Below are 25,711 nucleotides of genomic sequence, written 5' to 3' on the forward strand. Positions count from 1 at the left end.
GGCTGGCAGTCTACATCGATGTATCCACTGCAGTGTTCGATAAATACCTGTTGAATTAAACACAAGTGAAAGTGCAGGTATGATCTCTATATAAGACAGGGGAAAAATTTATTTACTCCTCGACTAGATAAAACTGCACAATACATACTCATCTTGTGACTATTCCCCCAAAGAAATAAGAACACAGCTGTGATGTTTGATGCCTTCAAAGGTTAGTTGCAGTATTAATTATGTTTGAATGTATAGTAGATATTACTTGGCATACATGTTGTTAAGCACTGAATTAGCTATGGCATTGTTTGGCTTTTTTTTTGAGTTATATGGGATATTTGGGGTGTTGCTCATCAAGTCAGTGTAAATGGATGGAAATGTTTCCCTGTGATAAATTCCCCTGTAGGAAGGTGTGGGGCTCAGAGCTGTAGCAAGATCTTAATGTTTATTTATTTTTGAGAGGGAAAGATAGAGTGCAAGCAGGGGAGGGGCAGAGAGGGAGACACAGAATGCGAAGCAGGCTCCAGGCTCCCAGCTGTCTGCATACACCCCCACCCAGGGCCCAAACTCAAGAACTGTGAGATCATGACCTGAACAGAAGTTGGACGCCTAACTGACTGAGCCAGCCAGGCATCCCAAGCAAGATCTTACCTTACACTTAGCGTTAAAGAAATAGATGCTAGCAAATGTTTGTTTTTGACAGCAATGACGAAAATGACAATGCCCTTCTACCAAAAACATTTTGCAGAATAGGAAGCAATTCCAAATGCCTTTTCATCTCTAATTTTCAAGCACTTTGAAAAAGCGTATGGTTGCCATTGAGTGAGTGCTCACTGAACATCTTGTATTTTATTTTAAAACCATAAATAGATACACAATTCACAAACTTTCAAAAACATTCTTTACAACGACTTCAAAAATTTCTAGGATAAAAGTGACATCCCCCACTATACAGATGGATTCCCTGTTTGGAAACTACAAAATGAACAGGTAAAATGGGTCAGCAATCTGAAATGAGGAGTACCTGGGTGGCGCAGGGGGTTAAGCATCCGGCTTCGGCTCAGGTCACCCGTCTCATGGTTTGTGGGTTCGAGCCCCACATCGGGCTCTGTCGCTGACAGCTCAGAGCCTGAAACCTGCTTCAGATTCTCTGTCTCCCGCTCTCTTTGCTCCTCCCTCACTTGTTCTCTGTCTCTCAAAAGTAAACATTAAAAAAAATTTGTAAAAAAACCATCTGAAATGGAAGTCAAAGTGAAATTTTGAAAGGACCCAGCCTGACATGTAAAAGACAGTTGTAAGTTCAGGATCTCCTATTATGGTTTGGATTTTCAGCACACATGTCACAGAGCAGGAACTAGGAAAATGTGGGAGCACGACGGGGTAGTATTTGTTGAATTATATGGACTGATGCAATTTTCCGTGCAGGGGAAAAACATCCCCGGGTTCTGATGAACTGTCCTAGATCCCTGTGGGCATACGTACTTAAAATAATGAAAACACAAAATCCATTCTCTTCGTAGGAAAGATGGCAAGTTCAGGTCACTCCAACAACATCCCATCACCTAGGGAAGTCTACCTCCCGTGTGCTGGCCTCATACTTGTTTTGTGTTTGTAAATTTCTCATGGAAGGCAATTAGCTGTACCTGTGTTGTCGTTTTAAGCGCCAGGCTTTCTTTCCAGTACCTTATTCTCTCTCTCTTCACCTTGGAGTACATTATCCCACTCTTGGCATACTTTGAAAGTGCCATATTAAGAAAGTAAGCTTTTTATAGTGTCGTCCTCGAGTAGCTGCAGATTCACATCTCAAAAAGCAACTATAAATGGAGAACACACTCCATATGGACCATCAGTTTAAGGGTCTTCAAAAGACTTTGTAATTCTGAAGTGTAATTTTCCTTTAGCTTCATGTACATATACTCCAAATTTTATTTATTTAATTCAATTTTGATTAAAAAACTTGGGGCACTGGGTAACTCAGATGGTTAAGCGTCCGACTACAGCTCAGGTCGTGATCTCACGGTTCATGGGTTCGAGCCCCATGTCGGGCTCTTTGCTGACAGCTCGGAGCCTGGAGCCTGCTTCAGATTCTGTGTCTCCCCCTCTCTCTGCCCCTCCCCTTCTCTCTCTCTCTCTCTTTCTCTCTCTCTGAAAAATAATATTAAAAAATTAAAAAAAAATAAACTTAATTGTGGTACAGTTAACATACAGCGTTCTGGATTAACTTCAGGTGCACAATACAGTGATTCAGTAGCTATTCCGTACATTACCCAGTGGTCATCATGGTAACTACTGTTCATACCCTTCACTTACTTCCCCCATCCCTCTACCCACTGCCCCTCTGGTGACCACCTATTTGTTCTCTGTATGTAAGAATCTTTTTCTTACTTTGTCTCTTTTTCTTTGTTCATTTGTTTTGTTACCTTTTTTTTTTTTTTAAGTTTATTTATATTTGAGAGAGAGACAGGGCAAGTGGCAGAGGGGCAGAGAGAGAGAGAGAGAGAGAGAATATCCCACGCGGGTCCCGCACTGCCAGTGCAGAGCCTGGTGATGGGCTCGACCTCATGAAACCGGGAGATCATGACCTGAGCCGAAACAAAGAGTTGAACGCTTAACCCACTGAGCCACCCAGGCGCCCCTGTTTTGTTGCTTAACTTCGACATAGAAAGAAATCATATGGTGTTTGTCTTTCTATGACTTACTTCATTTAGAATTATATTCTGCAGATCCATCTTTCTTGTTGCAAATGGCAAGATTTCATTCTTTTTTGTAGGTGAGAACTATTTCATTGTATATAGACCACGTCTTCTTGCCCTTTCACCTGTCGGCGGACCTTGGGCTGCTTCCGTAATTTGCCAGTTATAAATAGTACTGCCATAAACATAGGGGTGCATATATCTTTTTGAATTAATGTTTTTGTATTTTTTTACAGGTTAGTCTTAAAAGTAATCTTTATACTCAGCATGGAACTCGAACTCACAACCTTGTTTGTATTCTTTGGGTAAATACCCAGTAGTGGGATTATCGCATCATATAGCAACTGTATTTTTAATTTTTAAGAAATGTTTATATTTGAGAGAGAGAGAGAGAGAGAGAGAGATTGCACGTGAAGGGGGGAGGGGGACACAGAATCGGAAACCAGCTCCAGGCTCTAAGCTGTCAGCACAGAGCCTGGTGCAGTACTTGAACTCACTTGCTCTCACATCATGACCTGAACTGAAGTCAGAGATTTAACTGACTGAGCCACCCAGGCGCCCCTCTATTTTTTATTTTTTTTGAAGAACTTCCAGAATGTGTCTCATGGTGGTTGCACCAGTTTGCGTTCCCACCAACGGTGCCCAGGGGTTCCCTTTTCTCCATACTCTTGCCAACAGTTGTTGTTTCTTGTGTTTTCCTTTTAGTCATTCTGACAGATGTGAAGTAATATTTCATTGTGGTTTTGATTTGTATTTCCCTGATGATGAGTGATGTTGAGCATCTTATCATGTGTTGGTTGGCCATCGGGATGTCTTCTTTGGAATAATGTCTATTCAGGTTCTCTGCCCGTTTTTTAATTGGATTATTTGGGGTTTTTTGTGTGTGTGTGTGTGTTTGAGTTGTGTAAGTTCTTCACATGTATTCTGGATACTAACCCTTTATTAGGGATGTCATTTGCAGATATCTTCTCCCATTGGGTATGTTGTCTTTTACTTTTGTTGGTTGTTTCCTTGCTGTGCAGAACCTGTTTATTTTTATTTTTATTTTTTTAATGTTCACTTATTTTTGAGAGAGAGAGTGCACGCATGTGCACAAGCAGGGGGCGGGGGGCAGAGAGGGGGAAAGAGGTTCCAAAGAGGGCTCCGAAGTGACGGCAAAGAGCTGGATGTAGGGCTGAAACCCACGAATCCAGAGATCACAACCTGTTGTACTCTCAAGAGACTGAGCCACCCACATGCCCCTGAAGGTTTTTATGTTGATGTAGTCTCAATAGTTTAATTTTGCTTTTTTTCCCATCGCCTCAGGAGACATATCTAGAAAAATGTTCCTACGGCCAAAGTCAGAGGTATTAGCACGTGTGCTGTGTTCTAGGATTTTTATGGATTCAGCTCTCACATTTGGGTTCTTAATCCATTTTGAGTTTATTTTTGTGTGTGGTGTAAGAAAGTGGTCCGGTTTCACGCGTTTGTATGTTGCTGTCCAGTTTTCCCAGCACCATTTGTTGAAGAGACTTCTTCCCATTGTGTATTCTTGCTTCCTTTGTCAAAGATTAACCGACCATATAATGTGGGTTTATTTCTGGGCTCTTTATTGTGTTCTGTTGACCCATGTGTCTGTTTTTGTGCCAGTACCATACTACTTGGATTAATACAGTTTTGGACTTTATCTTGAAAGCTGGGATTTGGATAACCTCCAGTTTTTCTTCTTCAAGATTGCTTTGGCTGTTTGGGGTGTTCTGTGCTTTCATACAAACTACTTATGTCTTTTCATTGGAGGCTTTAGTCCATTTACTTTCAAAGTAATTATTGATATCCATTTATTGTCATTTGTTACTGGCTTACGGTTTTTGTGGTTCTTCTCTACTCCTTCCTTTGACTCTTTCCTCTCACATTTTTCTGGCTTTCTTTAGTGATATACTTTTACTTCTTTTTATTTTTTGCATGTTTATTACTGATTTTTTGATTTGTGGTTACCATTAGGCTTGTATATGACATACATATAGCACTCTATGTTAAGTTGGTTACGTTTGGACCCATTCTAAAAGGACTTAATTTTTACTCCCTCTCCCAATTTAGGTATGTAGTGTCATACTTTTCATCAATTTATTTTTTTGGATGTAAAAAATACTTGTACGTTCTACTTTTCTTACTTCCTATGGGTTTTCCTTTCCACTCAAAGACTCCTCTTTAACATTTCTTGTAGGGCTGGTTTAGTGGCGATGAATTCCTTTAACTTTTGTCTGGGAAACCCTGTATCTCTCCTTCTATTCTGAGTGAGAGCCTTGCTGGATAGAGTATTCTTGGTTGCAGGTTTTTGTTTGTTTGTGTTTTGTTTTTCTTTTTAGCCCTTTGAATATATCCTGCTATTCCCTTTTGGCCTGCAGTTTCTGCTCAAAAATCAGCCGATAACCTTATGGGGTTTCCCTTGTGGGTATCTGCTTTCTTTTCTCTTGCTGCTTGAAAATTCTCTATCACTACTGTTTGCCTTTTTAATTACTTGTGTCTTGGTGTGAACTGCTTTGGGTAGATTTTTTTTTAAATTTCTTTTAGTGTTTATTTATTTTTGAGAGAGAGAGAGAGAGAGAGAGAGCGTGAGCAGGACAGGAGCAGAGAGAGGGAGACACAGAATCGGAAGCAGGCTCCAGGCTCCGAGCTGAGCTGTCAGGACAGACCCCGACGCAGGGCTCAAACTCACAGAGTGTGAGATCATGACCTGAGCTGAAGTCAGATGCTTACCCGATGGAGCCACCCAGGCACCCCGCACCTTGGGTACTTTTTGACGGGAGTTCTCTATTATTTTTTCTCTCTCCTGTTCAGCTTGGTTGCTTTCCATTACTCTGTCCTACAGGTTGATGATCCGTTCTCCTGCTTCTTCTGATTTACTATTTATTCCCTCTAGTGTACTTTTAATTTCAGTTACTGAGTTCTTCATCCCTGAATGGTTCTTTTTATTCAAACTTTATTTTTATTTATTTATTTTTCATGTACTTCAAATTTTAGGAAATTAGTTCAAATCCAAAGGTGACCATATATTTCTTCTTCCATTTTAGGAAAAAATTGGATTTTTCAGTGTATAGAAACATTCATAAGGGGTGCCTGGGTGGCTCAGCCAGTTAAGTGTCCGACTTCAGCCCAGGTCATGATCTCGCAGTTTGTGAGTTTGAGCCCCGCGTCGGGCTCTGTGCTGACAGCTCAGAGCCTGGAGCCTGCTTCGGATTCTGTGTGTGTGTCTCTCCCTGTCCCTCCCATGCTCATGCTCTCTCTGTATCTCTCAATAATAAATAAACTTTAAAAAAAATAAATAAGAAACATTCATAAGATAATGTTTACATGTGATTAAGCCTAATTTCACCATTCTGTGAGCACAAATATTTAAGTTCGTTTTCTTTATGTTATAAAGAAAAATAAAATAAAATAACATTTTTGCTTAATTTTTAGAAGATAAATACTTTTGTAACAATGTAGTCAAGCACATCAGCGACCACACTTTTACAGTACTTAAATTAACACCCACCCAGGCTATATTTTCATTACGTGTTGGCATGTAATTATTGAAGTCATGGAATGTTTCCATTATTTACACGTATTCCTGATATTTGGTTCATGCCTCTTATTTTCTTTGCTAGAATCGTAAATCATTGTGGTACCTTGTGCAACACAAAAACCCTCTGAATATATTTTTTATTAGCTTTGTATTTTATGTCGTTAAGGGAAAACACAAGTGCTGTCCAATTTGTATTTGTGTTTACTTATTTAACACACTCTCACATGGTGTTTGCACTTTGCCTCTCTCAAGCAATTTAGGAATACCAATGCAGGTAATATTCCTAAGAACGCCGTGAGTTGAGTCCCTACAGCGGCACCCTCCTTTTAAGGCTGGCTGAGCAGCAGGAGGAGGCTCACTTTCTTGAGATCACTGACCATTAGCAGAGCCAGGATTCATTTGTCGACCGTGTTACTGTGCTGCTTCCCCAGTAGCAGAGTCAAGGGTAGCTGTCCACTCACAGGTGTTCACAGTAGGCATTTTCACAAAGACATTCCATGAACAGAGTGAGAAGTGAAGCTAGCTGTCCAGCCGTACTTTCCCCGGATCTTTAGAGGCTCATCCTGCACCCAGCGAGGAAATGGGGATTCTCATGACTTAGACTTGGGGCCTCCCCCCTTCTCTCTCTGCATGTTCAAACTACGAGGCACCATCATGCCTAAGTCTTCAGCGCAGCCTCTGGGCTGTGGCCTCCTCGTCAGGTGACGTGATGATCTGAGGACTACTAATTTTGATAGGCTCCCCATAGATGCGGGGAAATGGGGATATAATTTAGGGCAAGTCTCTGCCTGTGCAAAGGGGGAAAGCCCATCCCACCCACTAGCACCGTTGAAGACTGGGAGAAGGAAAGCGGGACAATGACATAGGAAATCAGCATGCGAGGGGCGCTTGGATGGCTTAGTCGCTTAAGCGTCCAACTCTTGATTTCAGCTCAGGTCATGATCTCACGGTTTGTGAGTTCGAGCCCCTCTTTGGGCTCTGTGCTGACACCACAGAGCCTGCTTGGTGTTCTGTCTCCCCCTCTCTCTGCATCTCCTCTGCTTGCTCTCTATATGTCTCTCAGAATAAATTAAAAAAAAAAAGAAAGAAAATCAGCATACTAATTCCTGGCATCCGTATTATTAGGAAAGGACAAGCAAGCAAATGCCTCCCAGGGAAGCCTAATGTGTAGCCAGGGTTGAAAACCACTGTTCTTGGAGACGTGCCCAATTTAGCCAGTGTGGGACCGGAGCCATAGGAAGGTTTGGCACAAGGAGGTACCTGAATAGAGAGCCTGAGCTAAAATAAGCCTAGCATGGTGATCAGAGAGCCTAGAAGCTTCCGTTCAGCCTGATGAGCAGTCATAGAAGGGCTAGGAGAATCAGGACCAGCCTGAGATTGGGATGCAGAGTCCTGGTGGCATTTGAGAACCAGAACAAAAACCAGCATCGTGACCCTACTATCAGGAACAAAATTAACGCTCCACAATGCCAGAGGACACCTCAGTGAACCCCAGACCAGGAAGCAAACCATGGCAGCATAGACCAAGGCAGAGCCTGCCACTCGATCAGAACTTCCATCTGTATTTGCACCAAAAAGTCCCAGGAACAGAGCTGGATACAATTTGCAAGGTCCAATGCGGGAGGAAAACACAAGAACTCTTGTTCAAAAAGAAGGGGGGAAGTGCCATTCAAAACCTTTTCCATATCTCCACGGTCCACCTCTCTCAACTTGTCATAGAGTATATTGTTTACTATTTCGTGTCTTTCTAAATGAAGAAAAACTAAAATTTTAAGTTACCGGCATGAATTTTATTATTCGTGTTGACATCGCATAATGCCCAGTGCTGTTAGTTTACAGCCTGCTTCGGATGCTTTGGCCCCCTTGCCCTGACACCTCCCCCACTTTTGCTGTCTCTCAAAAATAAAAAAAACATTAAAAAAAGGGGTGCCTGGTTCGCTCAGTTAGTAGAGCATGTGACTCTTGATCTTGGGGTTGTAAGTTTAAGCCCCACGTTGGGTGTAGACATTACTTAAGACTAAAACATATTTTTTAAAGCATTTTTTTTTTATTTTGAGAGAGAGAGAGAGAGCGAGAGAGCGAGCGCACATTGGCGAATGGGGGAGTGACAGAGAGAGAGAATCTCAAGTGGGACTCCATCTCATGGACGATGAGATTATGACCTGAGCTGAAACCAAGGGTCAGACGCTCAACCTGTTGACTTACCCAGGTGCCCCAAAAATAAGATCTTAAAAAAAAATCTTAAGCAAACACAAGTTGAAAGATAAAATTATTACGAATTTCAGAATGGTGATCTTTAAATGTGGGTCCTTCTGGGCCTGGGGCCCATCAAGTAAGTCTTGCTCAGAAATACTCTTCTGTATACTCAGATGTTATCTTCGAAGAAGAGGGGAGAGAAGACATTTTCTGCTACACCTGAAATGAGACTGTCTTGATTATTGGATCCTACTTATAAATTGAAAGACTAAAATAATTACCTCTTAAAAATTATCTGTTCCCGAGATTCACTGCATTAGTTAAGATCCCATTGGTTGCTGAGAGAAAAAGTGAAAGTCATTATATATGTTAAAAAAGTTATTTTTAGAATAGGGACCCAGGGAGGGGCTCTGGTTGGCTCAGCTGGTTAAGCATCCGACTTTGTCTCAGGTCATGATCTCACGTCTGGTGAATTCAAGCTCTGCGTCGGGCTTTGTGCTGACAGCTCAGAGCCTGGAGCCTGCTTCAGAGTCTGTGGCTCCCTCTCTCTCTACCCCTCCCCTGCTCCTGCTGTGTTTCCCTCTCTGTTTCAAAAATAAATAAACATTGAAAAAAATTTAAGGATATGAAGCTAGGGAAAGATGGCAGTGTAGAGGATGGACACTAGGAAGGGAAATCGCTCAGACACCACACCTCTGCTTTGGATTGCCAGGCTCTTGTGGATTCACGTCGGCATGTTTTATCTTCTTTTGTCTCAGGAGATCCACTTTCTTTGTTTCTCAAGGTGCACGTGGCCGGATGTGGGAGCCCCTCAGTTGGGAAGTTTACATTGCCTCAGACCCAGCAGACGGCACTAAGGATAGCTGTTCTTCTGCTGGAGAGAACATATGATTGGTCAGCTATACATCTGGATCCGTCTCTGGTCCAACCACTGATCACTGATGAGGGTAGGTACCAAGGTCTGGAAGCTCCTGGGCTGGACAAGCGCTCCTGAAATTTTGTACGGTGCCCTTTGTAGTTGATTACATGTTCTGTGCATGAAAATAGTAAGCGTTAATAACAACCAGCTAACATACTATGTCCCCATACTATGTGCCAGAGTCTTTGCTGACCGTATATTCCCCATCTCAGTCCCCACAATAAATGCTCAGGAGGACATAGAGTGGTCTCACAGACCCACTAAGACACTTTTCCCAGACGATCTGGACAATAAGCAAAGGAAAGAAACCCAGGTTCATCTGTGCTCAGGGCTGTATCGTTAACCGTTTCACTGGAACCTAATAAACAGAGGCTGGTCTTAGTGTATACTCTGTTGAAAAAAACTGTCGTCACTCTTACAGTTTCCTTTTCCCCGTGGTTGTACGTTGGCTGCTATCAAAGAGCTGAGGACACTTGTGATCCTTGATTTTGTTCAAGGAACTCAGTTAAAGTGATGGTACCAATTAAGCACAGCAGATTCTCAGAAATTGTTGCCCTTAGTTAATGAGTGACTTTCAGAAGAGTGGTCGTATATCCTCCCAAGAGGACGTTCATAATAAAAATTGATGTCAGGTGGATCCAGCCTGCGTGTGGAAATAGGCTTCCTGGAATGTTCAGGATGCGTTTTGTTTTCTGTAAGTATTTGCAGACTGCCCCCTGAGGGGGACATTGCCCACCCCAGAAGGGTGTGAATGCCAGCAAGAAACCATGGGTCCAAGGAGGCCTCAGTTTCATGTGGCCTCCTTCCAGGTGGAAACGGCTGAGTCTCCCCTCCCTATATTTTATGCCCCACGTCACCTGCACAGAGGAGTGAGAAACGGTTCACAGCAGTTTGTTGGTTTTTAATCATCTCCTTGCTGCGTCACAAGGGCTACTTTTGTTGCTTACCAGAGTCAGTGACTGAAATCTCGGTACAAAATTAACTTTGTAAAAATCAGAAAGCAGTTCAGTTAGATTAGTGGTCATTTTTGTCCCCCTCATCTCTTGCCTTTCTCACCTGTAACCTGCAGGGTACTTACTGATTTGAAATGTAGATGAACTAGGTTCTGTCCCGAATAAAAGCCAGATTTCAGTGTTTATTTATTAATTTTTAAATTAATAAATGGTTTCAGTGTTTATTTATTAATTTTTAAAATTTTATTTTCCTCTTGTACTTTATAGCTGTGTCTGTATTCTGAGGCTGGTGGATTTTCTTTTCCTTTTTTTATTTTAGAGGGAGAGAGTGTGCCCATGTGTGCATGGGTGTAAGCATGCATGGGGGAGGGGGAGAGGGAGGGAGAGAGAATCCCAAGCAGGCTCTATGCAAAGTGCAGAACCCAGTACGGGGCTCGACCCATGACCCTGGGATCATGACCTGAGCTGAAATCAAGAATCAGATGCTCAACCAGCTGAGCCATCCAGGTGCCCCTTAATGTTTATTTTTATTTAAAATGTTTACTGAGGTGCCACCTAGCTACTACTTTATTAAGTCCACTTTAGGAATTATTATTTTTTTGTGTGTGAAGAAAGTTAACTTTAAAATTTTTTAATTTTTTTCCATTTATTTATTTTTGATAGGCAGAGAGAGACAGACCACAAGTTGGGGAGAGGCAGAGACAGAGGGAGACAGAGAATCCGAAGCGGCTCTAGGCTCCAAGCTGTCAGCACAGAGCCCTCCGCGGGGCTTGAACTCACAGACTGCGAGATCATGACCTGAGCTGAAGTCGGACGCTTAACCGACTGGGCCACCCAGGTGCCCCGAAGAAAGTTAACTTTTTTTTTTTTTTAACGTTTATTTATTTTTGAGACAGGGAGAGACAGAGCATGAACAGGGGAGGGTCAGAGAGAGGGAGACACAGAATCCGAAACAGGCTCCAGGCTCTGAGCTATCAGCACAGAGCCCGACGCGGGGCTCGAACTCACGGACCGCGAGATCATGACCTGAGCCGAAGTCGGCCGCTTAACCGACTGAGCCATCCAGGCGCCCCAGAAAGTTAACTTTAAAAAATAATTGGAAGGTGGGGCACCTGGCTGGCTCAGTCAGAAGAGCACACGAGTCTTGATCTCAGGATCGTGACTTTGAGCCCTGTGTTGGGGGCGTAGAGATTACTTACATACATACTTACATACATGAATGCCTTAAAAAATAAAAAATAGGCATAACAATTTCTGTATTGGCTAGTACAATTATTCGGTAGCTCTCATAGTTAGAGCTAATACAAAATATCTAGGACTTGAAAACTGGCGGTGAAACTGCTTGTGTGCACACATGAATGCACTCAAGTCCTATTAGAATTTCATTTAGAATAAATTAGTTTAGGATTTAGTGTAAAATATTTTTCTAATTTCTAAAGAAGCACATTTTCATTACAGAAAATTCAGAGAGTACACATACAGATTTAGAGACATAGTGACTACATGTAAAACTAAGGTGTCATGTATATATCACAGGTATACATGAATGTTGTGTATAATTTACTTCCTAGAGATTCCTATCTCAAATTTGAATACAGAACATTGTATAAAAGGCCATTAGTATGAGATAACCTAGCCAAATAACTGACAGTAATTTAAATGATCATGTAGTGAACAAGCTAATACAATTAAAGGTGTGTAAGACTCCTATTTCCATATGTGGCTTCCAACATCTAATCAGTAACCCAGACTGCTGAAGATGATGTGAGCATATACAAGTGTGCACTCATGAATGAGAACAGAACACAGGTTAGGTATTGATGTTTAATTAGCTGCTAGGCTTTTTTACCACCTAGGTAACCTCTCCCCACAAATTTTAACAACCAAGCTGTTTGAGCTTAGGTCTTAATGAATTTATAAATTGTGACATGCCATGAGCCTTGATGCTAGAAGTTTAAATGCGTGAAGACGAGGACGTGTATAATGTAATATAGTAGGTTTGTTGAAACATACCCCTTAGAGCCCATCCCTTCAAGTGTTTTGTCCCACGTAGTTGCGTTAAGAGGTTGAGTTGTCTCTGCAATGCGTGAATGTAGTCATTCAGCGATATTGATGGACTGCTGTGTGTGGACGTAATTGTGGATGAGACTGTCATGATGGACAGAGATGACTCCTGGCCAGTCTGAGACAGGAGTGTAAGTCCTGCATGGAAGGTGGCCCAGGGTGATAGAGACTCCCGCCCAACCCCATCCCTGGGGTCAGGTCGATGGAAAGACACATGACTTCTCAGCTGAATACTGGTCACTGAAATTCCAAGGTGGTGTGGGGCCTTTAGAGACTGTACTAATCGGGCCTTTAGAGACTACCTTTAGAGACTTGTCATAGCCAAGGCTTCAGTTAGCACTGTGGTTAACTGTGGCTTCAGTAGCTTGTTCAAGTCAGACCTTCGACCTGTGGTTTTATTTTTATTTATTTTTAATGTTTATTTTTGAGACAGATTGAGAGAGACAAAGAGTGAGCAGGGGAGGGGCCGAGAGAGAGGGAGACACAGAATCGGAAGCAGGCTCCAGGCTCTGAGCTGTCAGCACGAGCCCCACGCGGGGCTTGAACTCATGAGCCGTGACATCATGACCTGAGCTGAAGTGGGATGCGTAAGCGACTGACCCACCCCGGTGCCCCGAGTCAGACCTTTGAAAAGCCCCAGGATTTAGCGGAGGGCGTCGCAGTACGCACTCAGCGACCGCTTACTGATGATCGACCGCAGGAAGTCTGATGAAATGATGCTTGCACGACTGAAAAATCCTTGTTCTGCTCTAAACCCAGATGGTTTAGATGGATGGATTTGCTTGTCTGGCTTGCTAATTCGTTATCTCCATCCCAGCAGCTCTTCAGCACTTCGAACGAGAGAGGCCAGGCTGCCAAGGCGTACTGAGCATGTCTCGCGTCCTCGGGGTGAGTAGTTTGACAAGGACCGTGTGTATTTCCATCTTAAAACTGGGATACGTTTGTCTCAGTCATATCCATTCGATTGAAAATTAAAATTACTCAGTTTGCATGTGGATTGACACACTCATAGACCACACATTTAATTGATGGGTGTTAAGATGAGTCAGCACTTCTTTTTCCTGGTTCGTGCTGGCAGTTCAAATCCAGGCTCTACCGCTTAGAGCTGTGTGACCTTGGGAAGGTTACTTGACATCTCTGTTCCTCATTTCCTAATCTATACATGATGGATAATGATTACACCCAAATTATAGAATGCGTCTGAGGCTAAATGACTTAATGCAGGTAAGGAGCACAGAATACTGTTTGTCACATAGTGAGAACTATATAATTACTGTATTGTCACTATCCTAAAACATAAAACATTAACATAAAAAACAAGTAATTCAGCAGAGAAAATAGTCTATAAGGTAGTTGTTAATACATACAAGATGATGATTAGACTTAAAATTCTAAACATATCTGAATCCAAATGAGTCCATATTGCAAAGAACAGAGAACCCTGTCACATGGTACCGATTCTATTATTCCTAACCGTGATGGTATTAATATGAAGAATATTTAGATTATTAGATCAAACTAATACTTAGTTTATCATCTATCACGAAGGTTTCCATTATTTTCGATGTTTTAAATACGTTGAAAAACATGAATTACAACAATGAGGATAAAATTAAATGGTGAAAATGGAAATGTAGTCATTTAGAATAGTTTTTCTGTCTTCAGATGAAAAATAGATCCTGCAGGAAGCTAGGTCCTCGGAACTGAATACGTTTTAAAATCTAATTTGTTTTTCTTGCAGTTTGTAGATGTGGAATTGTTAAAATGTTCATATCTTTGAGCTAATGTGGCATAACAAATTTAATTTGCAAAACAAAGATGACGTGTCTAGGACATGATCCATAATCACTTTTTTCCCTCTTTCAGCTTCACGTTGTAGGGGCTCCGCTAGATAGACTACTCAAGCATATTTTGTGACTCTGTAGAAATTTCCAAATAAATAAAGTCTTGGAAAATCATAAAAGAATAGCATTTTGGAACCAAACAGTTGCTCACAATTTATCCTTTTCACCGTTTCTAAGTTGTGTCGAGTTGTTGGAATGTCTGGGGTGCTTTGGGCTCGTAATTCAATGGGAAGCCTTCATGCCACGCTGATCGGATCCGTGGGAAGGGATGGGGGAGTTGGGAGCGGATTGGGTGGTGAGAACCACACGTGGCATTGCCCCCCCAAGACAGGGTGGGCCGACGGGAGGGTTGCCTGCAGCGTGGTAGCTCCTGGGGCCGCCGTGGCCGCCCCCTCATACCCACCACTGTGCTCCACCCTTGGCTGGCGGCTTCCCCAGCACGAGCCGGGCCTTACTTTGAACACCGTGGCAAGTCTGGAGGTGCTGCGGTTGGAGGCTGGCAGCCAGTGTTCCACTTGCAGTGGGTCTCGGTTCATTCTGGAAGGCAGATTGGAGCGGCACGTCTGGTCACTGCTTCTAAATGCAGCTTAGCATCTGCGTGCAGTCTCATCACACCTTCGCCGTGTCACACAGAGATGGCCAGACTTCAACATTGGTGCACTCCTGGGGTGTCTGGTTTCGTAGAGCGTCATCTTTGAAGGTCGTTCACGCTTCATGTTGCTGCTTTGGCAGAGTGTGTGGGAAGGGGGTAAAGAGTAGCTCAAAGGGTTTATTATAGTTGAGTTTGTCTATTTAAAGGGCCATTTACTCTGCCAATAGCAGGGATTATTATTATTATTAGCTCTAGCTGTAGTAGTAATTATGGTAGGAAAAGCAGGGGACGGGGAGAGAGGAAAGGAATCTAGTAGCCATCCTAATGCCATTAATATTTATTGGGCCCACTGCTAAGGCCTGCCACGTAGAATGTCGTGCAGTACTTACATGGGCATTACAAACAGCATGTCAGTATGGTTCTCAGGTTGGAGATGACGTACAGAGGGGTTGCGTGACTCGTCCCAGCTCATGGAGCTAGGAAATGATACAGGTGGATTCAGACCTCTGCGGTCGGCATCCTTCATACCCGCTCCCATCTATGTCCTTAGAATCAGGACCTGGGCTTGATTATTCCGTATGCTCATCTTATGATATAACTTGTCACTATGGGTTTGATCTTTTTAGCCTCGATATCCTCATCTACGGAAAGTCCCTAATAACGATAACCAATCTTTCTCGCAAGCTTAATGTGGGGGGGGGAAAAAGATGTTGTTGACAAACTGTTTTGTAAACTATAAACCCTTCATCAATAAATGTTAGTATCTTACTGGTGTTAAGTATTTTGTGTTCTAGAAATGAGACTAGTATGCAGTTATAAGATGTTGACAACAGTAAATGCTGTCAGTTCATTCTCAGGAGTTGTGATCCCAGGATGTTGGATGTGGAGGTTATCCAGTCCACAAGTGCTCAGTCAAGTCCTGCGTATTTGTATCATTTAGGGGAGCTTCTAAAAATGGTTGTTGCTCAAGATTCAGTCCATTTTCGGAAATGGTATTTCATTGGTCTGGTGTAGGGCCGAAGCATCTAAGTATGTGTACACGTGCACGCATACGTATTTGGACGTGTAGATGTGTGTCTGAACATACGCGTTTATATGTATGTTTGTGTGTGTTCTCCAGAATGATTCTAGTATGTAGCCAGAGGGCAAAAATGGCTGGATTCAACCAGCCAGCTTCCTTCTGATGTGAGGGGTGACCATCTGTTCACCAAGGACAGCCCCCTGGACACATGCTGCCCACTGTCCCACCTGGTTAGCCCACCCCCTTTTACTCTCAAAAGTCATTGTTGGGATGGCACATGATACAGGGTTACGTAGGTCATGTAGTCCCCTGCTGATGAGGAACTGAGGTTTTGGGAGGCTATTGTCCTTCTAAAAGGAATAGAATATGAGATTGCTGCAGAGCCATGTTGAACATCTTGTGAGTAAGTAGGATGTTTCTTGTGATTCTTAAGCTGAGAGGATTTCTCAATTTTTCTTTGATAATAAGAAGTCTTTAAAATAAGAATACGCTGTGTTTCCACGTCAGCCAACAAAGTTTTGCGATACTGACGTCTCATCCCACAGGTTGATTCACGTAGAAAATAGTTGATCCTCGTTTATAATTGCTGAAAGCAGCTTCTTGTGAATACTGTCCTTTGTTATTTAACAAATTAGATTTAGGAAACAAATCAACAGCTTTATCAACTGTCTGAATACTGGTTTTCTGAACATCACATATGGTCCTCCTGGGTACGATGTGCTTAATGACAATATTTGTGCAACCTCGGACCAAAAGAACATTCGATCCTGACCAAGAGATTTGACCTGTTGTTCCTCTGACAAAATGATGCAGTGTTCTTAGCTGACACTTTCTCAGCCGACGTCAGACTTGATTTTGGCATTAAAGCCAGCATTACCCTGCATATCCGTGCCCCAGAATAGCTAAGATACTTTTCAGCCAGTAGTCTGGGTTTTAAAGGATGCACAAGGAGTCTGTATTCAGGCCACATACAAATCCATGGATGTGGGCATTTTGCTGTGGTGATAGTAACATTATCCTCTCATCACTGGGCTGCTGTTCCAGGGTGACCCGATCAGAAGTGCAGATCTACGAAGATAACAGGTCTCCGAGTGAAACCAAGGATGCTAGAAGTTTACGTCACTGGGCAGTAATGAGTGTCTGCTTGTGGAGCCCGGGAACTGTATGATACCCTAAAGATCCAATACAGTAGACCATACGAGACTGGAGTGTTCTCACTTTTGTTTGTATATGATTATGGATGAACACCAGAAATTCATTTAACTTTTTTTAATTCTGGCATAGTTAGCATACAGCGTTATAGTAGTTTCACGTGTACGATATAGTGAGTCAACAATTGTGTACCTTACTCAGTGCTCATCATAGTGAGTCAACAATTCTATACATTCAGTGCTCATCATAGGGATTTAACACTTCTGTTCATTACTCAGTGCTCATCATAGTGAGTCATCAATTCTGTACATTACTCAGTGCTCATCTTGATGAGTCAATAATTCCGTACATTACTCAGTGCTCATCTTGATGAGTCAACAATTCTGTACATTACTCAGTGCTCATCATAGTGAGTCAACAATTCTGTACATTACTCAGTGCTCATCTTGATGAGTCAACAATTCTGTACATTACTTAGTGCTCATCTTGATGAGTCAACAATTCTGTTCGTTACTCAGTGCTCATCATAGTGAGTCAACAATTCTGTACATTACTCAGTGCTCATCTTTTTTTTTTAATTTTTTTTAACGTTTATTTTTGAGACAGGGAGAGACAGAACATGAACAGGGGAGGGTCAGAGAGAGGGAGACACAGAATCTGAAGCAGGCTCCAGGCTCTGAGCTGTCAGCACAGAGCCCGACGCGGGGCTAGAACTCACGGACTGCGAGATCATGACCTGAGCCGAAGTCGGACGCTTAACCGACGAGCCACCCAGGCGCCCTGAGGAGTGTAACTCTTAATGGGATTTAGAGTCCAAGAAATGTATACTCTTCTCGTAGTTGTCTAATTTACGAAAGAAAGGTCAGCAGATTTCCCCATTTTCTGAGGAAAGGGGACAATTAAAAGAAACACTCCAGCTGTTTTTCTGATTCTCCCAAGACATGCTGAGTGTCCCTCCTCTGTATTCTAAGCGCACCATGTACATTTCCTTTATTAGGATCCATTGCACAGTGTCCTAGAACTACTGTTTTGGCAGTCTTTCTCTGGTCTAGAGCAGAAACCATGTCCTTCTTAGATTTGCATGCAAAGCTCTCGGCAAAGAAATTAACCCATACTGGATTTACAAAATACCTTTGGAGGTAACACATAGTCAGGGAGCAATATTTAGGGTGACATGAAAATCTACAATGAAGCATCACGGAAACCAGACCGTTCCCATAAACAAAACACTCATTCACTATTCAGAGTCAGTTCCTTTCTAAAGGTGATCAAAAGAATGAGGGAGGTAGAGAGAGCTTATCAAAATCTGGTTTTGCTCAAATTGACCAATATGTTTTGAAGACCCTAACGCAGATGCTTTTAAATAGTTGCGCTCATCAAAGTTCACTCTGACTTAATCTGAGCGGTGGGGAATGTCTTTGAATGTGGAGATGGCCAAAGGTTCATGGATACACTTTCCAGAATAATATGATTATGAGATCAACCAAGGATGACCAAATGCAAAGGGTTTAAGTAGTTCTAGAAGATGCTGGCTGATTGGACGAAAATGGCAGCATACACACTCAACAAAGCACATTACTGATCCCGGTCACCTGCTTCATATGGCTCTACTGTGGCCCTGTTTTCCAGGGTGGCAGTTTGGCCGTCATCTCCAGAGCGTAAGGACTGCCCACCTTCCTGAGTCCGTTAGACTCCCTGAATGCTTTACTTACAGGCAGGTATCCATTTCTGAGCCACTGCATCGCCTCCGTGGTAGAGGAAAAGAGCGGTGATAGATGGAGTTGGCCTTCTGAACAGGAAGGTGCTTTTTGTAATACCAAGCAGTTACTGATTTCCCTGCGTGTGTTCAAAGGAGTGTAACCCACCTGGCGTATTTCAGTTGTGCCTATCCATAAAATGCCAGATGGCCCCTCGACACCAGCTTTGCTTACTAATCACAACCAGTGTCATCTGTATATCGGCGTAACGCGCACACTGATAAAGTTGTGCGGTTGTCATGGGACTGGAGAAGGTTTATAACCACACCAGCTTCTGCACTTTACAATCCGTAATGTTTACACACTGCTTTGGGGATGTTTCTCCAAGGATAAATCGATCCCTTTAATCTTGGTGTCATCTATACATCACTGACGTGTTTCGCTCTGTGCTTTCGCCTGTTCACAAGATGAATGAAACTCTTCCTTTTGGATCTCACACCAGCGTGTGACACAGGAAGCATCGGCGACCTCACGGTCCCGGGAACCCCATCACACGCCAAGCTTTCTGACCCCCAGGCCATCAGTAGTGCTTGTAACTGATACAGGCCATCAGTAGTGCTTGTAACTGATACGGGTTGCAAACTATATAGCTACCAGAAAACCAGATCTTCGAGAACATTTACCCTGAGCTTAGCACGATTGACTGAGCCACCTGGCCTTTCTTCAGAGATCTTTTCTTTGTCTTTTGTCTTGAAGGAGGGGAGTCGATACCTACTGGTCTCCACTGTCCTTTTGTAAGAAAATCTTGCAGAGAATCTGCTTCACATTTTACCAAGGACAGTAACTGTTTCAGATGACTGGCATAATGGTGATTCTATTTCGGTTTCTTATTTTTATTTTTTTTAAGTTTATTTTTAACAGAGAGATAGCATGAGTTGGGGAGGGGCAGAGAGAGAGGGAGAAAGAGAATCCCAAGCAGGCTCTGCACCACCAGCACAGAGCCTGATTCAGGGCTCGAACTCATGAAACCGCGAGACCATGACCTGAGCCAAAACCAAGAGTGCAATGCCTAACTGACAGAGCCCCCCAGGTGCCCCTCTATTTCTGTTTTTTGTTTGTTTGTTTTTAAATAACAGTTGTGACTTTAAAATGCAATATGCAGCAGTTGTATTTTTTTTAATTAATTTTTAAGTAGGTTCTATGTCCAGTGTGGGGCTTGAACACGACCCCGAGATCAAGAGTTGTGTGCTCCACTGACTGAGTCAGCCAGGTGCTCCAAACGGCGGGATTATTTTTTTTTTAAACAAGATAATGTTATATGTGAGCTGCAATGCATTTCATTTGAATATTGTTTGTTCCACTATTTCTGTGTTTCAGTTCTTCTTTTCCATAGTTTTTACTCTATGAAAAATGATGTATTTTAGAATAGATGACTCTGCCATTGTCCACTTCTAGTTTTCCAAACAGACATTTCTGAGATGGTTTTTAAAAAGTAACATTTTGGGAGCACCTGCGTAGCTTAGTTGATAAGCATCTGACTCTTGATTTTGGCTCAGGTCATGATCTCACAGTTTGTGACATCGAGTCCTTAGTCGGGCTCTGTCCTGACGGCATGGAGCGTGCTTGGGATTCTCTCTCTCTCTCTCTCTCTCTCTCTCTCTCTCTCTCTCTGTGCCCCCCACCAACTCTCACTCTCTCAAAATAAAGAAACATTAAAAAAAAAAAATAAGTCACATTTTGGCTTTTACACAAGCGATGGAATCATGCTTCCCAGGAGTAAAACTTTTTTCCAGTAATGTCTGCACCGTAATAGCCATGACACGACCAATTCAAAATTTCAAAATGATGAGGAAATCGGTATATTAAGTTAATTTTGAGAAGCATCACTTTTAGAGCAGCCTGTTGCTCTAGTGACATTAATAGTGTGTACACCTTTTTGTAATGGAGAACTAACTAGAATCACTTAAAAAAACCTTTTAAGCGTTTATTCAGTTTTGGGAGAGAGAGACCGTGCACGAGCAGGGTAGGGGCAGAGAGAGAGGGAGATAAGAATCCGAAGCAGGCTCCAGGCTCCGAACTGTCAGCACAGAGCCCAGAGCCCAATGCGGGGCTCAAACCCATGAACTGTGAGATCATCACAGTTGGACACTTAACCGACTGAGCCACCCAGGCGCCCCTGGAATCACTTTTTAAAATGGCTTGGTAGGGAGTCTACGGTGAGGGAAGACCTGAGGATTGGTTTCTTCAGCCTTTTGATAAGATACTGGTAGAGATACGGCTTCCTCTTCCTAGATAACCGGTTTCTCACAGTAACCATAAATATTCTTTTGGATTTCACAGACCTGTATGTTCTGCTAAGGTCAAGGTTTCAGACAGAGCTTAATAAATTTGTGGTAGTATTTGGTGACTCAGTAGGGCTTTGGTTTGTCCTCGGCCAGACTCTCAAGAGAATATCCTGTCCTAGCCTCTTTATTTTTTTTTTTAATTTTTTTTACATTTATTTATTTTTTGAGAGACATAGAGAGACAGAGCACAAGTTGGGGAGGGACAGAGAGAGAAGGAGACACAGAACAGAAGGAGGCTCCAGGCTCTGAGCTGTCAGCACAGAGCCCGACGCGGGACTCGAACTCACAAACCGTGAGATCATGACCTGAGCCGAAGTTGGACGCTTAACCGACTGAGCCACCCAGGAGCCCCTGTCTTAGCCTCTTTAAACTGTGGTGTTTCTCCCACTCCATGCAGGTGGGGCCAGCTTCTCCAAGGTGTAACCTGTGGTGTTTCTCCCACTCCATGCAGGTGGGGACAGCTTCTCCAAGGTGGTCTCTGACTTTAGTGATGCCCTTCTCTGGGCAGAAAGTCCACATGCTGTCCGATCCCATTCAACTCCCAGTTGTAAGGAGAACAAAATTTTGTGACTGGAAACACAGCTGCTTATCTTTCACGTCTACCCAGATATTTCTGCTACGCTGCAGGGAATCTCCATCAGTTAAAACTCGTAGAATACGGATGGCAAACAAGCATATGAATAGATGCTCTGTGCCTTCTGTCATCAGGGACATGCAAATGAAGACCATCATGAGATACCAGTACACAACTGTTAGAAAGGGTGGAATTCAAAACACTGACAACACCAAATGCGGGGGGTGGGGGGGGGATAGATCAACTGGGACGGTGTCATTCACTGCTGGTGGGCATGCAAGATGGTGCAGCCACTTGGGAAGACACTTGGATGATTTCTTACAGAACGACACAGCCTTACCATATGATCTAGCAATCGTGCCGTGCAAAGGAACTGAAAACTTACGTCTATGCAGAAACCTGCACGCAAATACGTAGAGCAGCTTTATTCATAACTTCCCAAACTTGGAAGCAGCCAAGGTGTCCTTTAGTAGGCAAAGGGCTAAACTGTGGCACATCCAGACAATGGAGTATTATTTAGCACTAAAAAGAAATGAGCTATCATACCAAGAAAAGACCTGGAGTGAACTTGTAGTGCATATTACCTAGTGGAAAGAGCTAACCTGAAAAAGCTACGTACTGTGTGATTCCAAGTCGGTGACATTCTGGAAAAGGCAAAACCGTGGAACAGTAGACAGATCAGTGGTTGCCAGGTGAGTGTGGGAGACATGAATAGAGCAGAGCACATAGGACTTTCAGGGCAGTGGAAAGACTCTATGATACTATCGTGGTAGGTACTTGTCATCATACATTTGTGTAAACCTATACAACGGACAGTACTGAGAGTGAACCCTAATGTAAACTGTGGACTTTGTGCAATTACGATGTGTCCATGTAGCTTCATCAGTCTGTAACCACGCTCTTGTTGGTACTAGGAGAGGCGATGCGTGTGTCGGGGCACAGGTGTGCAGGCAGGAGATATCCCTTTACCTTCCTCTCAGTTTGGCTGTGCACCTGAAACTGCTCTAAAACGTAAAGTCTTAATAAAGACAGAAGCAGAAACTAGTGATCACATTTTGGTGTAGCATGATCACTTACTTCACGAGATCGGAGCCTCAATTTATGCTATTTAAATGCGATTTAATCCTCGGGTTGCAGAACTTACAATACCCTGTGTTCTCTGTGTTGGTTTCGTGCATAGTTTGTTTGCACACATCTGCGTAAGCTCTTATTTAGGTTATTTTATGAGTCCATCTGTGTATCGTAGATGCGGAAATGTGCTTTCTGCCTACGCCTTTTAGACAGCATTCCTCGCCTTTTCCTTGAGTTCTTTAAGCAGTATGACCAACCTTTCTGTACACCAGCACAGGTCCGCTACCTGCTCGGATGCCATGCCCCTGGCAGGTACCTCCAACATAAACTTGTACTCCGGAATCCATCGGAAACCATATTTCCTTCTTTTTCTCCAAACGTGTGGAGTTTTAATAATTTTAGGAACAATTTACTAAGTGCTCCCTCTGAGGCAGGGATCCCACTAAACGTTAGACATTATCATTTTATTTGTCTGCCCAACAGCGTGGGCAAGAGCTGGGCGGTGATTTTATCCCTCTTTTGAGATCTGCAGGCTGCAGTTTAGTTAAGTAACTTTCCCCAGGTTGTGCAGCTAGCGGTCGGACCAGCCAGAACCACAGAGCTCTATCATCCTAAAGCCCGTCGTCTTCATCGGCGTGCTCCCTCCTGGTTGGTAACTCGGCCTTCGTCCGGGCTGTGCAGCAGGCCTCACGGTGTCAACTCTGTGCGCCCCTGGCCACGTCTGCAGCACTAGCCTCGGCCGCTCCTTACCTGTGCACCGCCTTTCAGTCAGAGTGGTTTCCTCCTCTTCTGTAGCCCGTGTTCTCCCGTACAGTCCCTGAGGGCACATGTGGCTCCCTCGGCTCCCTCGGCTCTGCTGGTCTCCCCCTCCTCTGCCCATCTTGTGAACCCCACACCCTGCAGCGTCCACGTCACCTCTGACCTGCTGGATGACGTTTCCCCGGACGTCCTGTGCGGAGCTGCCTCACTCTGAGCTCACTTAGGTCGCTCTGTGCGTGGAGATGTGGTTGCTTTCTGCTGTGGATCTCTCTGACGTGCTCGGAGTTCCTCGAAGACAGCTCAGGTTTCATTTGCCTTTGTATCTCCAAGATCTGCAGTGTGAAGAGCTTGATCGTGATGTAAAGAAATATTTGCTCAACGTATTTCCACTCCCCACATGTGTGTGACTCGAAGTCTTACAAGGTCAGAGCGTCTAAGGGCATCCCTCCGTCACGTCTTCTCCACTCTCCCCAGGTTGAGCAACACGACATCTCATCACTTCTGATGTGGGTGTGGGCATCTTGCGGGCAGTTTGTCCTCTGAGCTTTTGTTCGTCTGATTGTCTGTGTTCAGAAATGCTTGCTCTCCATCAAATTCTGTGTGTCCCACGTTTCCGTTAGTGTCTCCCTGGGTGCTCATACCGTGCTCATCTTGTGTCTCATTTGTGTGAAATCTCTACTGGTGCTTTGGACCCATTGAAGTCTGTTCCTTTGGGTTGGCATCTCCAATCATGCCCTTCCTCGTTAAGGCACATGTGATGCGCTCTCCTTCCTGTTGTCTCCTCCTCTTCCTGCTCTCCCTCCCTCTCCTTCTTTCCCTCCTCTGCCCCTCCTCCCCCTCCTCTTCTCCTCCTTAAAGTAGGGTCTACACCTAACATGGGGCTTGAACTCAAGACCCCCAGATCAAGAGTTTCGTGCTCTACCTACTGAGCTAGCCAGGCGCCTGTCTTTCCTGTCTTCGTGATCCTTTATTAGAACCTTGGTCCATTCGTTCATCACTGTTGATTGACATAAACCTATTCACATACATCACTGTTTATTTACACACAGATTTTATAATTTTATCGTCTTCCTCTTTGTATCGTAATGCCATGCAGTGCACCTCCTGCATCCCAGCCAGCAAATGCTTACTGCAAGGTCCGTCCAACTGCAGACCGATTTCAAAGGCTTGCTTACTTATTCAGCCTTGAGCTATCTCTTGATTGAAAAGAAGTGACTTTCTTTCCTGAACAATAAGCACATATAATAGTATCAATTTGTATTTCAAGAGTTGAATAATTACTTATTAAAGAAAACTTCCCATTTTTAGGAGTTTGCAGTAATCACGTAAATGACTTAGTGACTTTTACCCACGCTTTATCGAGGGAGCTGCTAATTTTCTATAGGTGTGTCAGTAGAGTTTCATTACATTGGGATGATATGGTTCTTTAAAAAAGTAAGTATTTTAGGGGTGCCTGGGTGACTCAGTCGGTTAAGTGTCTGACTTGAGCTCAGGTCATGATCTCATCATTTATGAGTTTGAGCCCCGTGTCAGGTTCTGTGCTGACAGCTTGGAGCCTGGAGCCTGCTTCAGTTTCTGTGTCTCCCTCTCTGTCTCTCTGCCACTCCCCTGCTTGTGCATGGGCTCTCAAAAATAAGTAAACATTTTTTTAACGTTGGTTTGTTTATTTATTTATATACTTTTGAGGTGGGGGGGGCAGAGAGAGAGGGAGACAGACAATCCAGGCTGAGCACGGTCAGTGCAGAGCCCAATGTGGGTCTCAGACTCACAAACCGTGAGATCGTGACGTGAGCTGAAATGAAGAGTTGGATGCTTAACCGACTGAACCACCCAGGTGCCCTAAGTATATAAACGTTTAAAAAAAAATAAGAAATAAGAAGCAAGTATTTAGAATGCTGTGCAGGGGTCCAATCTCAGGACCAAGGAGAGCCTTGACTTGGGAAGCCCGTCAGGCTGGCTCCCTGAGACCGAAGGTAAAATGTCAATGTAGCGGTCCACCAGCTGTCCGAGCAGCACATGTCCGTCATGTGTAAGATACAGTATTCCATGTCAGAATTTTATAAGACACAATCTGGAGATGTTTTCCAAACATCGAGTAGTATAAAAGCCTAAGTGCTTAATAACTACTTCAGTTTATCTTACTGAATTGTCCAGTACATGTGATTGAGCTGTTTATTGTTACTGTCTTATATTTACTTCTTTCCCCCTTCTCCCTCTTTCCCATCTGCTTGTCCTTCTCCTCCCCGTTCTCCTTCTCCTCCCCGTTCTCCTTCTCCTCCCCGTTCTCCTTCTCCTC

The 25,711-nt window shown here is 43.5% G+C and overlaps 1 long non-coding RNA gene across 4 annotated transcripts in view; it reads left to right on the forward strand.

Annotated features, from left to right (window-relative positions):
* Nucleotides 1–25,711, forward strand: part of LOC102956404 — a 306,210-nt gene that overhangs the window by 7,604 nt on the left and 272,895 nt on the right. For 2 of the 4 annotated variants that reach the window (XR_006213390.1, XR_006213389.1), the window contains 2 exons: nucleotides 9,209–9,371; nucleotides 13,181–13,248. This is a non-coding gene — a long non-coding RNA (uncharacterized LOC102956404). Of the gene's footprint in view, nucleotides 1–9,208; nucleotides 9,372–13,177; nucleotides 13,249–25,711 lie in introns of all 4 variants that reach the window. The other 2 variants (XR_006213392.1, XR_006213391.1) reach the window with 2 other exon arrangements.

This window comes from Panthera tigris, chromosome X, assembly GCF_018350195.1.
Source record: "Panthera tigris isolate Pti1 chromosome X, P.tigris_Pti1_mat1.1, whole genome shotgun sequence".
Lineage (NCBI taxonomy): Eukaryota > Metazoa > Chordata > Mammalia > Carnivora > Felidae > Panthera > Panthera tigris.